This window comes from Cryptotermes secundus, unplaced genomic scaffold (genome assembly GCF_002891405.2).
Source record: "Cryptotermes secundus unplaced genomic scaffold, Csec_1.0 scaffold1244, whole genome shotgun sequence".
NCBI lineage: Eukaryota > Metazoa > Arthropoda > Insecta > Blattodea > Kalotermitidae > Cryptotermes > Cryptotermes secundus.
In genome coordinates, this window is record NW_019733849.1 from 603,506 (window position 1) to 620,149 (window position 16,644).

The following is a 16,644-nucleotide window of genomic DNA, read 5'->3' on the forward strand; positions in this document are numbered from 1 at the left end:
TTCTTGTTGGTGGTGCGCAGTAGTGTTGTTGGTTGAGGCACTGTGCTACAAGCTAGAAGGTCACAGGTTCAATTCCTGATGAGGTCACCGGATTTTTCAATTGACCTAATCCCCAGCCTTGGAGTTGTCTCAGCCTTGATAGAAATGAGTACTAGGAATGTTAGTCTTACCTCCATCTGTGAGCTGATTGTGCAAAAGATATGGGAACCTTGACGTCTCACAAATCTATGGGCCGACACGTCCCATTACAGTGATAACTTTACTTTTACTTTACAGGTCTTGTTAATGTCTTGCTGATTTGACCAGTTTACAGCTGGAACCAGATAAAGTATTCACCGAATATGATATTTCAATAAATGCAGGACATTAAATCAGAATTTCACTGTATTTTTAAATTACGAGTTCTCTGTTTCTGACCTTGAGAACTTTTCTTTCCATAATTTCTCCTTCCTTGTTGCCATCAATAACTGTGGCATATTCATGTGCTGCTGTTAATGTTCCAAAGATTCCCTTTTAGTGAGTTCTCTATTTAAAATCAGACCTCCATATCACCATTGGTATTTCCTAACTCCTTGTTTACAATGCCTTGCAGACTGTTGAAGTGGAAATAAAACTAGCACCAGTAGGAGTAGGTTTTGACTCTTGTCAACAATCTCACTCACTCTTTCTTTCATAAAGTTGGGTAGTAATGGTTCTACCAATTCTTTGTATTTTATAAATTTATCAAGCACCTAATCCACTGTTTCAGCTCTAAAGCTATCTTGTTTTAAATAAAGAGGATCTCCATCCTCCTGAACTATTTCTGGAATTTCAAGATTGCCTGCTTATTCACATCTCCATAAACACAAATGTCCAAATCTTTGAACATAATAAGTCTGACAGTCTTTACAATGGATTCGGGATGTTTTCTCATAATCGGATTTTGGAGGTAAATTACTAAGATTCTCCTGAATCGTTTCCTCTATCAACTTCTTCAAACAAGGAATGATGGGTTTCATAAAACTAATCGCTCTTTCTTCAAAGATCTGTTCCGTTAATTTTCTACTACCATCCTTAACATCTTCCACCAAAGAGTAGAAAACTTTGAAGCAAAGTAATGTCTTCCTCTTCTTCTTTGAATCTTCCTTCAAATCAGTTCTTCCTCTTTGAAGTCTTCCTTCTGCGGCTCCTTGTTCTTTCTTGCCCTCTCTGTTTACTAACAGGCTTTTAACATGTTGATATTCATGTTACAACAGGCCTGCAGTATGTTAACGAATCATTAAATAAAATGTCCTTAGATATTTTATTCATTTTGTAGAATGGTCTCCAACCAATTGCATCATTTAAAAATTAAAAATGTTTTTTTTTTCTTTCTTTCTTTCTTTTTGCAGGGAAGACATGTATTCAATACCCTTTAAATTGTCTGGCGGGCGAGGAGTATCCAAAACTCATCACATAGTTCCGCCAGGACAATGTGAACTCCCAAATGATGGAGACGAATGTGTGTCTGTCGGACAAGCATTTCTGTGAAGTGATGTTGACCGTTGAATAGTAGTGGGCGTCGTTCTGGGGAGAGTTCTGCTAAGCTGTAGTCAACCACCGAGGCAAATAAATCCTTCATCCAAAAATGGGTTAAATCGTGCTATCTGGCAGTGGCAGGTTCTCGTGAAGTGCTTTCATTTCCCCAGGAAGCATTCTCTTTGAACGATTTGTATCCAATAAGATCGTACTGCCTGCAGCTCCGAAGACACCAATTGTCATAGCTTGGCCCCTCGTTTCTGCTCTAACCTGTGGAACCGTTTCTCTGTGTTGTGACGATCACTCGGAAGTATGATGTCTCTCTTTCTCAGAAGAGAAACCGCTCTTCTCTTCTCATCTAGAGAGTACGATGCCTGGAACTCCCAGAGAATAGTGGAATCCTTGGCACTCGGTGACTTCTTTTGGATGTCCTTGATTCCGAGGGTTTCTTAAGCCCCAGAAGCGACGGATGACATCCAAGGGAGGAAAGGTTTGCTCTAGATTAACGTAGTTGACTGTGATCAGACTCACCATTATGGCAGATCTGTTTCCACTGAGGATCCAGCTGAATTTAAATGGTAGTAACATTGCAGAAGGAGACAGGCATATTGGTGAAGTGTCCTCAACTATATTCCAGTAGTGATCTCCCCCTATGAGGATCTCGATGGGCAGGTCTTTCGAATTGTCCTTTGGTTCGGCCAACTGCAGTTTACATGTGTGTCTCAAAATGCTGATGTTGTGGGAAACTGCAGGGTGAGGAGAGAAGGTGTGAGTGCTCTCAAACGCTGCCATGGCAGTAGACGAGTTTGTCCAGATCCCCTTCATACTGAATCGGACAAATCTTCGCGGTCTTGAAACAGGGTGGCCAGTCTCAAAAACGGTGACAAACAAATCGCGTTGGTCAATTACCTTGAGTCCCACGTTGTCTATTATAGATTCGGCTACAAAGCTGCATTGACTTCTGCCATCCAACACGTGCCGTTTGGAGGTGAGCAAACCTTGTTCTCTATTTAAAATCAGACCTCCATATCACCATTGGCATTTCGTAACTCCTTGTTTACAATGCCTCGCAAACTGTTGAAGTGGAAACAAAACTAGCGCCAGTACGAGTAGGTTTTGACTCTGTTATGTTCAGAAAATACCACAGAAATTTAATAGTTATTGACAGCATTGGAACATTGAATAATTGAATAAGTACCTGTGAGCAGATGTAAGTACTAATTATTTATTTTATATATTTAAAGCTGAATAATTCAATCTCATAATACATTTTTATTTATATAGATATTCCATATATTTCAGTAATTCAACATTGAAATCAATAAGAATGTTTCAGTTACAATTATGGAGTGCTATTTGGTATTTATATGAGTAGATGTCATGTTTATTAACTTTTGTCTGTTGCGTTTCTTGTGGCCTTCAGACTTATTTTACTGTGAAGTACAGTAAACCCTTGCTAATTTGATTTAATTGGGGGAGAGGTTATCCAGATTAGGCAATAATCTGGATTAGTGTTGAAAAATGTAGCCCTAAAAGACAAAAAACATGTAGAACAGAAATGCATGGACAATTCAATGATACAAATATTGCTGACAAAAATAAGTAACATTTTGAGAACAAGCACTGGTACAGTGGTTTCAAGAAATTGCCAGAGCATAGGGCAAGGATGTGTTTTCAGCTGGAGTGGGTTGTCACAGGTCTTAATAACATTTCACCACAGTATGTGAAACAATGCAGAATAACATACGAGTACTATGAAATAACAAAAGAAGTGTATATACCACAATTTTTCTTATATTGAAAGGTCTTTATACACATAAAATTTGTAATTTACTTTTAACTTATATGAGAACTCATAACAGTCTGCTACATTGCCATAAAACTCGGTACTAAATGTTGCTATAAATTAACATTTCTTCCATCTAACAAACTCTGAACAAGACAAATTCTTATACAGTCAATATTCTTGAGGATTCAAATAATGTAGACAGCCCTCTTGAAGCAATGATTATAACTAAATCTTGCCTACAGCAAGTTGCTTGATTTGCTAGTTACACTTGTAGAGATGACAAACACAGAAATGTACTGGACAGTACAAAGAGTAACTGACCCATCTCAAATGCAGGGATATGCTTTTTTTATTGAGTGAAGTAAATTTTACATATGACACTATTTTGTGTTACTTTGTGGAGTGACTGTGAGTAGTACTTCTTTTCACATTTTCAAATTCTTTGTGAAACTGTAGAATACAGAGTGCTTATCACTCCCCGTTGATTTATCACTTATGTCAAACTGTAGAATACAGAGTGCTTATCACTCCCCGTTGATTTATCACTTATGTCTTCAACCTGATCAATAATGTTTTTAAAATTCGAGCACTATTTGTTAACTGTTAATTCTGGAAAATGTAGCAGTTGATATTTTTGTTAAGTTTTTGAAAACGTTACAATTTATGTCACAAAAGTTTAGAAATTATTTGGGAATTTTGGCAGTGAATATGTGATAATTTTATATGGTAATATAAGGTCTAAGGCATGCACTATCTTTGCTTGCTCGGTAGCCGGGATCATGGGCTCGAATCCCACTCAGGGCATGGATGTTTGTGTGCGTTTTTCTGTGTTTGTCTACAGGTAGAGGCCTTGCGACGAGCTGATCACTTGCCCAAGGAGTCCTAACGTATGTGTAACATTGAGAAAAACCGAAGTGAACAGAGTTCATGGAGGTAGACCTAGGCCCACTGGGGCTGTACTGCCAAGGAAAAAAAAATATTATACATAAAGAGGTCCTTACATAGTTACAGTAGTTTAGTATGTCATTTGTACATAAAAATTAATTTAAATTGTAATAGTACAGCTAAAGGAGAAGCTGTCATGCAGCTACTGCCTGTGGCCAAAACATTGCATTTGTATTATCGTATGGTGATGTACATATTAAAGAGCTAAAGTTGTCTAATAAATATTTTCTGCGGTCTGAATTGATGTTCCTACACCCACATACATGGGTTACATTTATCCCAGGTTGAAAGCACATTCATGTCGAGTTGAGCGTACATATGTGATAAATGAAGTAAACTAATAACAGGAAGCCCATAATTATTCGTTTTATTTGGGTTTTCTCCGAGTACTTCGGTTTTCCTAGCCAAATCTTCATACGGGCAGTGTCGTTAAATAAGAGACAACTTCATAAGCATTCATAAGTCTCAAACAGTAAAGACATTACCTTCTCCGTGATTTTATTAACAAATGCGACCTTCTGCAACCGACTATATCAATCGGCAGTTGTACTTGTAACACCGCCCGTAATTCGACCGGTCGATCTCAGCGTGTTCTATCGCTACCGACATATCCCTCGAATATGATAGTTGATGTCTCCTGTAATAATTTTTGTGTGAGTTTTATAGAGCAAAATATTTATAAGAGCTATGTTTATTTAATTTTCAATATTTATAGAGTGTATTATTATCCAATATTTTTAGGCCTCTATTACTGATGTAGGTATCTTTTGGTTATGTTACATGAAAGACGTTAGTAAATTTCTTTTTCTGTTGTAGAGAACGCCTTCCCTCACTGTGGCGTGTAATCTCGTCTGGAAAAATGGTGCCAATGGTACCATTTCAGGAAATCCATTGGAACCATATCGAATATGCGTGTTTTTATGAAAGAGTAGTGGGTTTTTGGAATCAGAATGGTCATTTCCAGGTTACAGATGGCCGGACAAACATCACGCGATTTGTTTTACATACTGTGATTTATCTTAATATCAACTTACAGAACACTTTCCACAATGAATCTAAGCATATATTGTGAGGATACAATTTTTAACAGTTGTGATAACTCGAAATGGAATAAGTCAATTAAAGAACAATTCTTAGGTTGCCAGCAATAATTTTATGCTAACTTTTCCTATCCTGTTATATACATATCCAGTACTTACAGTTAGCCTCTCATTAACTTTGACATGTGCTAGAACTGTTTTAGAACTGCAAATAGTTTTAAATTCCAAGCCAATGAAAATTCATGTTCTGAACATCTGACATGGATGCAGGTCATCGTCCATTAATGATTCCATCAGGGAATGTTGTCCAGTTTCCATTTTTGCCTTCTTTGTCCCCTTTTGCCTGTTCTCTTATCACTTCCATATCTTATCCACTGTGTTCCTCATCTCCCCAGTTGTGGTTTATTTAACATTTTGATTTTGGGAGGAATCGTTTTATCAATTGGTTTTTATCTTTATATCCTTAATGTAATCACTTTTCATCATGTGTTTTTAGTTTGTGATCATTGATGCTCATGTTTCAAATTTTATTTCTTATTCATTTTTAATACATCTGTGTTGTTCCAAATCCATGGTTTTGTTCTCTTGTGTCAGAACAGGAAAATAGTACAACATAACTTTAACATTTTCTGAAATTTCTCACTTCCAAATAATACCACTGAGAGTCAGGCATTTTTTTTTTTTTTTAGATTGAGAATGTTGTCTGTGGTGTACTCTTGAATTGCACTGTTTGATGCAGTTATATCCGGGAAGCCAACTTCGTTGCAGTGTTATTACCCTACCATAAAAGCTGTTTGTAATTTAAATGGGAAGTTGTTAAAATAAAACTTATAAAAATGTCTATCCTCTGTACCTCCTAAAGTTTTAGAAAGACAATCATGTTTATACTAATATACAGAACTTCACAGAATGACAGTATGGACTAAATGGTGCTGTTACCTAGGGGGAATGTTTTTGACAGAAGTTGCCTGCAAAACATAATTGGTCAAAAACCCCTGTTTATTCTTCCTCTTTAACTGACAGCAGAGCTTCGTAGAGACCACTGACTTACGAATTTGGCCTTCAGTACAATATAGATACTGACAGACACTTTTAAAATTGTTGACTATGTATTATTTTGATATTCACCACAGACTACATTTTGTGTGTGTGTCTACACATTGCAGTCTTCCCGTATATTAATCCACAGTTCAGCACTATATTGAACGGTCTTAAAGGAATTTAAAATGCCCAACTTAAAAATAAACAATTCCATCTCTACCTACATTGAATCACGATTTTCACTGAATTTTTACTCTAGCAACAATGGAAATTGTTCTCGACTTTACCTACAGTGGAATTGTTCTCAACGAACGACGAGACTCTTAATAGAGACTGAAACATGAGTAATTTTTTCACTGTCACTTGGTGGTCTGTTCCATAACCACTACTGACTGACTTGTATATGTTGGAACAAGAAGAACATACAATTGAATTTAGGATTTACTTATGGAGATCTCATTTCTCATTTGTTTATTATCGCAACCAGTTCTCATGATTGCATTTTCATCAACTTTATTTTGCAGTTGTCTTTTCTATTGCCAATTATTAATTTTATTTTCAAGTCATTCTTTATTTCTCACTGTTCAGGGCATTGCAACGCATACTAGAGTACAAATTGATGTTTCTAAGTACGCAATGTAGTGATCACGTCATGTGATGTAAACAGTATCACCTCTCAAATGTTATAGTCCAATCGATAGTACACAAGAGTAGTTGTCATATTTGAACCCAGTTCGATTGACCTATATGGTTATCAGTGTGCTCAAACGGATCAGGGGACCACTTCACACGGAACCCAGTCTGAGAAGGGAGAGGGGCATAAGATGGAAATTGACCCCTCCTCAATTGGAAGAGATCATGAAATTTCTTTGGATCAACCTACACCACAGCTAAGCTGTCACGGCAGCTCTGTGCCAACAGCTAGCTGAGGGTAAGGCAGATGTAGCACTTATCCAGGAACCTTGGATATACAAGGGTCAAATAAGGGGCTTAACTAATACAGGGGGAACAGTTTACTCTGTTGTACCCAGTAATAATGCAAGATCTTGTGTTTATATCAGGAATCATGTTAATGCCAGAGCCCTGTTCTAGGGATGCAACAATGGTAAGGATAACGTACAAGTATCGAGGAGGCAGCAGGGAGCTGATTGTTGCTTCAGTCTACCTTCCATATGACTCGGATGAACCACCACCAACTAAGGAAATGAGGGACATCATAGACTACTGCTTTAGCAGGAAGAAGCAACTCGTCATTGGGTGTGATGCCAACGCCCACCACATCTTGTGGGGGAGCACTGGCACTAACCCAAGGGGAGAGAGCCTTACAGAATTTCTGGTGAGTTCAAACCTGAATATTCTAAACCTTAGTAACAAACCTACCTTTGTAGTTTGCAATAGGAAGGAGGTTATTGATTTGACACTAGGGACAAATAACATAGGAAACCTGGTAAGTAACTGACATGTATCTGATGAGCCATCCCTATCAGATCACAGATATATATTGTCACGTGTTGGGTGTATAACACGACAGATAACTTCATGCTGTATCGGATGTAGCGAATTTTATTTCACACTCGCTTGTACAATCACACAGTTCACAATTTCACAACTACTGCCATCTGCAGTATTACAGTTACTTGGCCTGCGAATGTTAGACTACAACTGACTGGTTGACTGACTCCCTGGCTAACTCATAACTAACTCTTCGCTGGCTAGATTCCAACTGTATTTGGCGGCTGCTACATTTCAATTGACTTCGTAGGCAGTGTAGTTCTCTTATAGACCCTCAGCCGGACAAGAGGAAAAGCCTCGCTTCCTTGTTGCCTAGTTGTCGTGTTTGCCGATAGTCTAGCAACGCTGTCGGGAGTTGTTTACTGCTGAGTAGCAATGGTGGCATCCTGTGTTATGTCACCGCAGGAGGGGGCGGGGTGTTGACTGGGCTATTACCGTAGCAACGGCAACCCTCCGAAGGTGTTGCCACCGCTGACAGGGGCGGGGGTGTCATGCATAGCGCAAACGCGTCACACTGCTCCCTTCTAAAGGTTGTTCGTCCCGAACAGCCTAACCATACATCCCTGTTCCTTTTCCTTCCCGTTGCTGTGCTTGCAGTGTCTCCTGTTGTTTCACATTCACTCCTTCACTTTCTCTCATGGCCCATTCACTCTCTCTGGGGAGGCCGGTTCTTCTATTTTACAGGCTCCTCTTCTGTGCTCTGCTTCTTTTTCTTTTTGGAGGGCGTCGACCCCTCCACAATGTCCAGTTCTTGATCAAGTCTTTCTTCGGAAGTTCCTTATGTCGACGTAACAGCCCTTGGTGCGTTGTTTGCACTTGCTGACGTTGTCGTTCCTCCTGGTCTTCCCGCCACTTGCTGGCACAAGACCGTGGTGCCAAGTCCTTTCTCTGGCATCCAAAGGTTCCCTGGGGAGTTTCCTTCTTGAAGGCATTTCTCCAACATCGTGCCACTGTTGCTCGACAGGATATCTTCCTGCATGTGGCAGCCAACTTCATCTGGGATTCATAATCTCCTCGGGTCCAACATTTCCTGAAGATGTTCCTCCAGTGCCATGCCACTGTTGCATGGCGGGAATGTGTCACAATATGCTTTAAAATAAGTAACATTACAGTAGATCAAGCTACTTATAGGAATCCTAAGAGAACTAATTGGGAGTCTTACAAAGATGACCTAAACTTTCGCCTCTGCTGTGGGGTCTGGTCATTCATGGTCTCCTGTGGGGACTTGATGATGGGTATGATACAGTAGGATATGCTGATGACATAGCAATCCTCATAAATGGAAAATTCCTTTTGACCATATCAGAGCATCTTCAAACAGCTCTGTACATAGTCCAACGATGGTGTGAAAGAACAGGTCTTTCCATCAATCCCAATAAGATGGTAATTATACCATTTACTAGGAAGAGAAATATAAATGGTCTTAAGGAACCGACTCTCTTCAATAAGACAATCCAGCTCTCCAGTGATGTCAAGTACCTTGGTCTAGAATTAGACAAGGGACTGACATGGAAAAAGCAGCTGGACAAAGTCATTAACAAAGCCTATAAGGCTTTTTGGACATGCAGAAGCATGTTTGGTAAAACTTGGGGACTGCAGCCAAACGTTATACATCGGATATATACTGCAGTTGTGAGACACATAATTACTTATGGTGCCACAATATGGTGGCCCAGAGTTAAACTCAAGACAAGCAAGACAGAACTTAGCAAATTGCAACGGTTGGCTTGCTTAGGTATCACAGGAGCATTTTGAACATCTCCAACAGCTGCACTGGAGATACTCCTTGGTCTCCCCCTACTGCATTTACAGTTGGAGGCAGAGGCCAGGGCAGGAATTTAGCGTCTCCAGTGCAGCGAACAATGGAAACCTAGATCCGATGGTTTCAACCATGCATACATAACTCAGGACATGAAAAAAGAACCCATATTACAAATGGGGTCTGACAAAATGATACTGAGACATGTATATGAAAAACCCTTCACAGTCAGATTTCCTGACAGGAGTGAATGGGAAAACGGATTTCGGCCCGATAGAAAAGGGGGACTGATCTGGTATACAGATAGAGCTGATGTGTACTGCCATGGCAGGAGGCGGAAACTTAGTTTCAGCCTTGGGCAGTACACGACAGTATTCCAGGCAGAAGTTTATGCCATTAAGGCATGTATTATGGAGAATTTAGATAGGAACTATAGAAATAGGAACATCTACATTCTATCTGACAGCCAAGCTGCACTTAAAGCGCTTGACAAAAAGCAGATCAATTCAAAATTGGTCTTGGATTGCCACCAAATCCTCATGGAACTGGCCAAACATAACAGGGTACAACTGATATGGGTTCTGGGGCATGAGGGTATTGCTGGAAATGAAATAGCAGCCCAATTAGCTAAAATTGGAGCTGAACATCCATTCATAGTACCTGAACCAGCCTGTGGCATCTCTATAGGAGTTGCCAAACAGGCAATCAGGGACTGGACTAACATAAAACATAAGAAATACTGGGGATCCTTAACTGGACTCAGGCAAGCAAAGGGACTCATACAAGGATCTTCCACTAAAAGAGCGAAGGAACTGTTGAAGCTAAACAGGAACTGGCTATGATGGGTGGTAGGACTACTTACAGGACACTGTCGCCTTGAAGGACACCTGTTCAAACTGGGACTAAGTGATAGTCCCACTTGTGAGAGGTGTCAGACAGAAAACGAAACAGCCACACATATCCTGTGTGAATGTGAGGCTTTAGCTTATTTAAGACGTCACTTGGGTCAGTACCTGATGGAACCAAGTGACTATTTTGACGCCCCCACGTCCAAAACCCTGTGCTTCATTCGAAGCGCAAGGTTGCTGAGGGAATAATTAAAAAGGGGGAAGCACAATAGACCACTGTAGGTCGCGGTGCAAGGGCCGAGAAGGCCTACCCCTCATACATTCATTCATTATGTGTTTGCTCACATATTGTGAGGTGAGACATGTAAGATTAATTAACATTTGGCCTGTTATTGATGCCTTTTAAAATTATTAACCCTGAGAAGAATATTTGTACCGAAGAGAGATGAAGTGACGGGAGGTTGGAGAAAACTGCCTAATGAGGAGCTTCTTAACTAGTATTGTTCGTCAAGTACAAAGAGTTTTTCTAACTTTGTTGACCGGTTCACGGCTCTGGGCTTCATGGCGACCAGTGCGCTGCTTGCCACGAGGCACATACGAATTTTGCCAATTAATCAATATGCCAGATGACTGATATCGTTTGGAATGAAGGGAAATAAGTAATTTTTCTACCACTCGATGGCATTATGTTTCACTGCAAAGGGTGCAGTTCATTCGTGGGAGTTTTTTTATGATTTGTCAGCAGTAGGCAGCAGTTCTACTAGCCATTTGTTCTCAACTACAGTTAGTGAGCAGTGAGGTGCGTTACATCATGGTGCGGTATACTTCAGCGCCAACGTGTGTTCCTATGTGACACCTATGGGAAATACGGATCTGCTGGAAAGTGTCGGAGGAAATTTAGATGTAAATTTCATGATAAAGAAGTTCCCAGCAGACAAACAATTCACAATTTAGTGAATAAACTTAGAACAACGCCTAGTGCTTACTGAGGAGAAATTAGGTGACACAGGAGCCAGATTTGAACATACACATAAAAATCACTGAAACGTCTAGCTCAAGAGACTGGAGTGTCAAAATCTAGTGCAAGAACAGCAACACAATTGCTGAAGTTTAGATCCTGTACAGCAACAGTAATCCACGCCTTGCAGCTGCGCAATCCAGCTTCATTGTTGCAGTTGGTTTCTACAGTCTCTCGTCGAAGGTGAGATCGATCCGCAATTGACTCTTTTTGATGAAGCGTGGTTTTACTTGCAGGGATACAAAAATATGCAAAATAATTGCAGCTGAAGTTCACAGATCCCCATCTAACCCACGAAACCCTGCTCCATCCAGTGAGAGTATTGCCTGGTTTGCTGCAAATACAAGAAGGATTGTTGTACCTGTGTCTTTTAAGGAAACAGTTAATTTTTAAAGATATCTACATGTAGAGGGACATTATTTTCAACATCTCCTGTGATCTGAGAATTTTAGCGACTTCATTCTGGACATTATCGCTCATCAGACATGCTGCTTCATCGGAAAAATACGTATATGCCTCTCAGCCAGCAGTGCACCGGTCACCGTGAAGCGCAGAGATGTGGAACCTGTCAACAAAGTAGAAATCCTCCCTGTATAATTAGAATGATCAAGTAGAATGATGAGGTGGGCAAGGCGTGTAGCACGTAAAATTAACGCTGAGGAGAATATTTGGACCCAAGAGGGATGAAGTGATAGGAGACAAGAGAAAACTACATATTGAGGAGCTTCATAAATTGTACTCTTTGTCAAATATAATTAGAATGATCAAACCAAGGAGGATGAGATGGGCAGTGCATGTAGCACATATGGGGGCAAAGAGGAAGTGTGTAGGATTTTGGTTGGAAAGCCAGAAGGAAAGAGACCACTAAGAAGATGTAGACGTAGGTGGGTGGATAATATTAAAATGGATCTTACAGATATAGGATGTGGTGGTATGGACTGGATCCATCTGGTTCAGGATAGGGACCAGTGGAGGGCTCTTGTGAACACGGTAATGAACCTTCAGGTTCCATAAAATGTTGGGAAATTCTTGAGTAGCTGCACAACTGGCTGCTTCTCATGAAGGGCTCAGTTCCATGGAATTAGTTATTACAATTATTAACCCCAAAACTGATTATACCCTCACATAATCCCTTAAGCTCTACTGGTGATTTAAGATGATGGTGGGAGATAATTTGGACTGTGTGTTCTAGCAAATGCAAAATATAACCTTCACCACAGTTTGATTAAGCCGGAGCTGATGGGAGCATATGAGCAGTGACCGTTCCTGTTTGAAGAATTCCCTTTTAAATTTGTAGAGATGCAGCGCGTTGTTCTTCTGTTCTTAATGAAAGTGACATTTAATACTTTCTCTTCTTATTTATGCACTTCAGAATTTCTCTCTCTCTTTTTTTTTTTTAGTTTTATGATTTTTCTGTTGTTATCTCTATTTTGCCTTGAAGGAAAAGTTTTATTAGCTCTTTGCCCTTAATTGAAATGCTCGAAGTACATGCACGCAGGTGTATTCAGGGTTGGTGTGAAGAATAAACATGTTAATTTGAGGTTCGCAAGGCGTGACTGCAGAGATGGTAACACCATATAGTTCGGTCAGAGCCCAACGTTTCGGAGAAACATATCGCCTGCATCTTCAGAGTCGAAGAGTGAACCAAGCAAGAAATCATCCCAAGCCAGGTTTCCTCTTTGCTTATTTTTCAACTTTGAATATGAAGGCTATATGCTCCTTCGAAACCAACAGAATCCTCCTCTACCTCCTCCTCCTCGTACTGTTTTATGGCTTGTCTTTCTCTTCGATCCTCAATTTGCAGTTTGTATGTTTCTCCGAAAAGTCAGGCTCTCCGAACTACGTGGGGTTACAACACGACACATGGTACTCTTAAAAAATAGAACAGAGTGGAAAGGGTAAACCCAAGAAGAATGTAATAAATACAACTGACAGAAAATATCACATTTGCTGGTCGAAATGAAAAATTAACTTATTCTGTTGCACGCCATGTGTTAACGAGGTCGGTCTAAAAGTTAACGCAAAATAAATTAAGTTTAGACACACGGTAGCGTAGTTGGTTGAGGCAATATGCTACAAGCCAGAAGGTCCCTGGTTCGATTCCCAATGAGATCATTCGAATTTTCAGTTGACCTAATCCTTCCAGCCGCACTATGCCCCTGGGGTCGACTCAGCGTCTAACAGGAATGAGAACCGAATCTTCCTGGGTGTAAATGTCTGCCGGCGCGTAAGGCTGACAACCTCACCGCCATCTGTGAGCCGATTGTGTAGAAGATGTGGGAGCCTCGACGTCTCACAACCGTATGGGCCCCCGCGGCCTGTTATAGGGATAGCTTTACCTCAGTTAAATCAGCCTAAAATAGTGAGCATTTTACGTGCAGATCTATACGTGTTTTAGCAAGCACATCGAATGTAACCCGGTAATATTTATCGGGACGAAGGTGTTTTGAACAAGAGTAGTTGATAAAAATGGAGCACATATCTTGTGTCCGTAAGTCTTGCGGTTTTCGAGAAATTTAAGGAAAACTGAGTAAACTCGCAAGCATTATTACTCTATGCATACATTTCCGAATTGTATATTCAACAATCAACAGCGGTTTTCGGAACACACGCGAAGATTGCTGAAGTTTCTCATTCTCGATAATAATTAAATGACGCTTCCTCACGTCCACTTCATAAGCCTGCGGATATGTAAAGGGCATGGCTGCTTCAATCATTTTTGCAATAAAATTTGAATTGCTTTCCTTCCGAGATAATTAAATGGAAGGGAACGAATGCGTCAGATATGTTAAGAAGTGCTCAAATTTTTAAACTTGTTTTAGAAAAAGAGTAAAACGTCGTTAGAACGAAACAGTTGCCTGAAGCACCTTACTTCTATATATAAAATTGCGTGAAGATGTGAAAGCTGCAAACCCTTGCAGACTTCATGGCGCTGATTGGCATAACTCTGACCATATTTATTTACTGTTTTCACCGTCTGAACACAACAGCTATCAAAATCTCTTTCACTTTTACTGTATATAATGAGTTCACTGGTCTTAATGGTATAGCAGTGTGCTACACGTTTCTGCTTATAAAGCCATCATCACGCAGTGCACACGAACAACTTGTCCCAAACTACTGAACTGCGTTTTATATAAGTTCATATACAATATAATATAACAACTATTACTAATGTACCTAATTTTACACGAATTTAATATATTCGGAATTTCGTTAAAATTAATACCATTCTTATATTTATATTAAAATTTGAATAGAAGTTCTATATTAAATTGTTGCCTAGAGATGTACATAAAGGCGTCTGTAGGAAAATAAAACAATATAAAAATGATAAATGTTTTTAGTTGTAAAACTGAGCCATGTTTACTATCATGGCTCCTTTCGGCCCCTCCCCCCCCTTCACCTTCCCCCCAAAGTTCTAGTTACTAGCATGTTGTTGCCCATGCTTACCACGTGATCCCCTCCCCCTTTCACTCCAGCTTCTTCTAGCTTGTTCGGAGTTTTAGGGAGCAGGACAGGACAGAAGCCCTCTCGGTTATTGGCAGTCAGTGAAGGAGGTAACAAAATTCTGTTTGGACTTGGTTGGTCTAAATTCGGTTTGGGGTCTTCTTCTGGCTGGGGAAGGGTAGCGTTTCCCTTGACTTTGGGACGAGTGGTAGCTAATTTGAGCGTTTTCATGGGGATTTTTTTGTATTGCCCCGACTTTAAAGCCGAGCTGTATTACAAATGTGCTCTTATCTCTCGCGAGGATTTTGTTTTATACGCGACGTCGCTGTTTGTGCGTAGCGAATAGAGTCTGTATTTCTATTGTTCTTATCATATTGTATTGCTTTATTTTGTTATATTAAACATATGTTAATTTTGTTATCTGGAGATTTTCCTAGCTATCGTAAGTCAAGGCATACAGCTTGGACACCCCACTCTTATCTCGGAGATAAAGGCACAGAGGAATCGGGGACGAAAGCAGCGTCCTCCCCTTTTTAAATGGGTTAAAGGGGGAGGGACTGCTCAAAAGTATGAATTAAAATGTTTCGCGTTATGTCGTGTTTAAATACCTCATACATAAATACTACTACAATTGTTGTCCAGTATTGCAATTATGATGCGTCAATATGCGTCACATTGCAATCTGACACATAACAAAGCCAGATGTTGAAACACGAGTGTAAACATTGTTACCAACTGCAATAGTGTGTCAGAAACAATCAGCTAAGATGCCCCCACATTCCTGTAACAGACCTTAACGACAAATGCCTGTTTTTTACATTATTTCCATCTCTTCGCTTTCATTCCTAATGGGTGGTTGTAGCAGTAACGCCCTAGATTCGTACTCAGAAGGTATTTGGTTCGAATATCGGCCAGGGAACTCGTTATGCTGACAAGATTTCCGTATTTTCCTCAGTCCCTCCATGCAGATGCCGGGATAACTTCTAGATTATACCTCGGCTGCTTTCGTCCATCGTCCTTCTATATATTCTGGATACTGAAAGTGTCATGAAATAACCACAAAATCAGTACGATCTTCTGTATCATTTCCTGCCGCCTCTTTATGTTGGTTTCTTGCTGGAAAAGGAGACGATGTTACCTCGAAACCTCGGGCTGCCTCAGAACTATACGACGTTACAACCCAGAATACTACGAGAATCTACGTATAATTCAACCCATAGAAGATCTTCACTTCCAGATCAAATGATCAGTCTCTATACAGAGTATCCAAGGAGGAGTGGTCAACACTCTAGGAGGTCATGGTATCGGTCATTCTAAGCAAAAATTGTATGTGTACATGTATCCCAATCCGAACGGTTTCCGAGATAAGTTCACCGTTCAGATCCAAAATTGTTGATAAGAAAGAGACATTACCTACTATTCTAATACCGGTATTTATTGTTCAAGTGACAAAGTTGGTACAGTTTCCCTAGTTTAATACATTTCGAAAATTCCACCGTCAACATCAGTGCACTTTGCAGCCCCAGTGAGTACATGGCATGCAGTTCTTTTGTATAGTGAAATAGCTGTATCTTGGAAACCGTTCGGATTAGGACACATGTACATATACAATTCTTTGCTTAGAATGGCCGATACTATGACCTCCCAGAATATTGACCTTTCCTCCTGGACACTCTTTACATTCTGTGTTCTGTGTTCCCGTGTACAGAGCTCCCGCATGTGTTACATGTGATTACTCTCTTCTG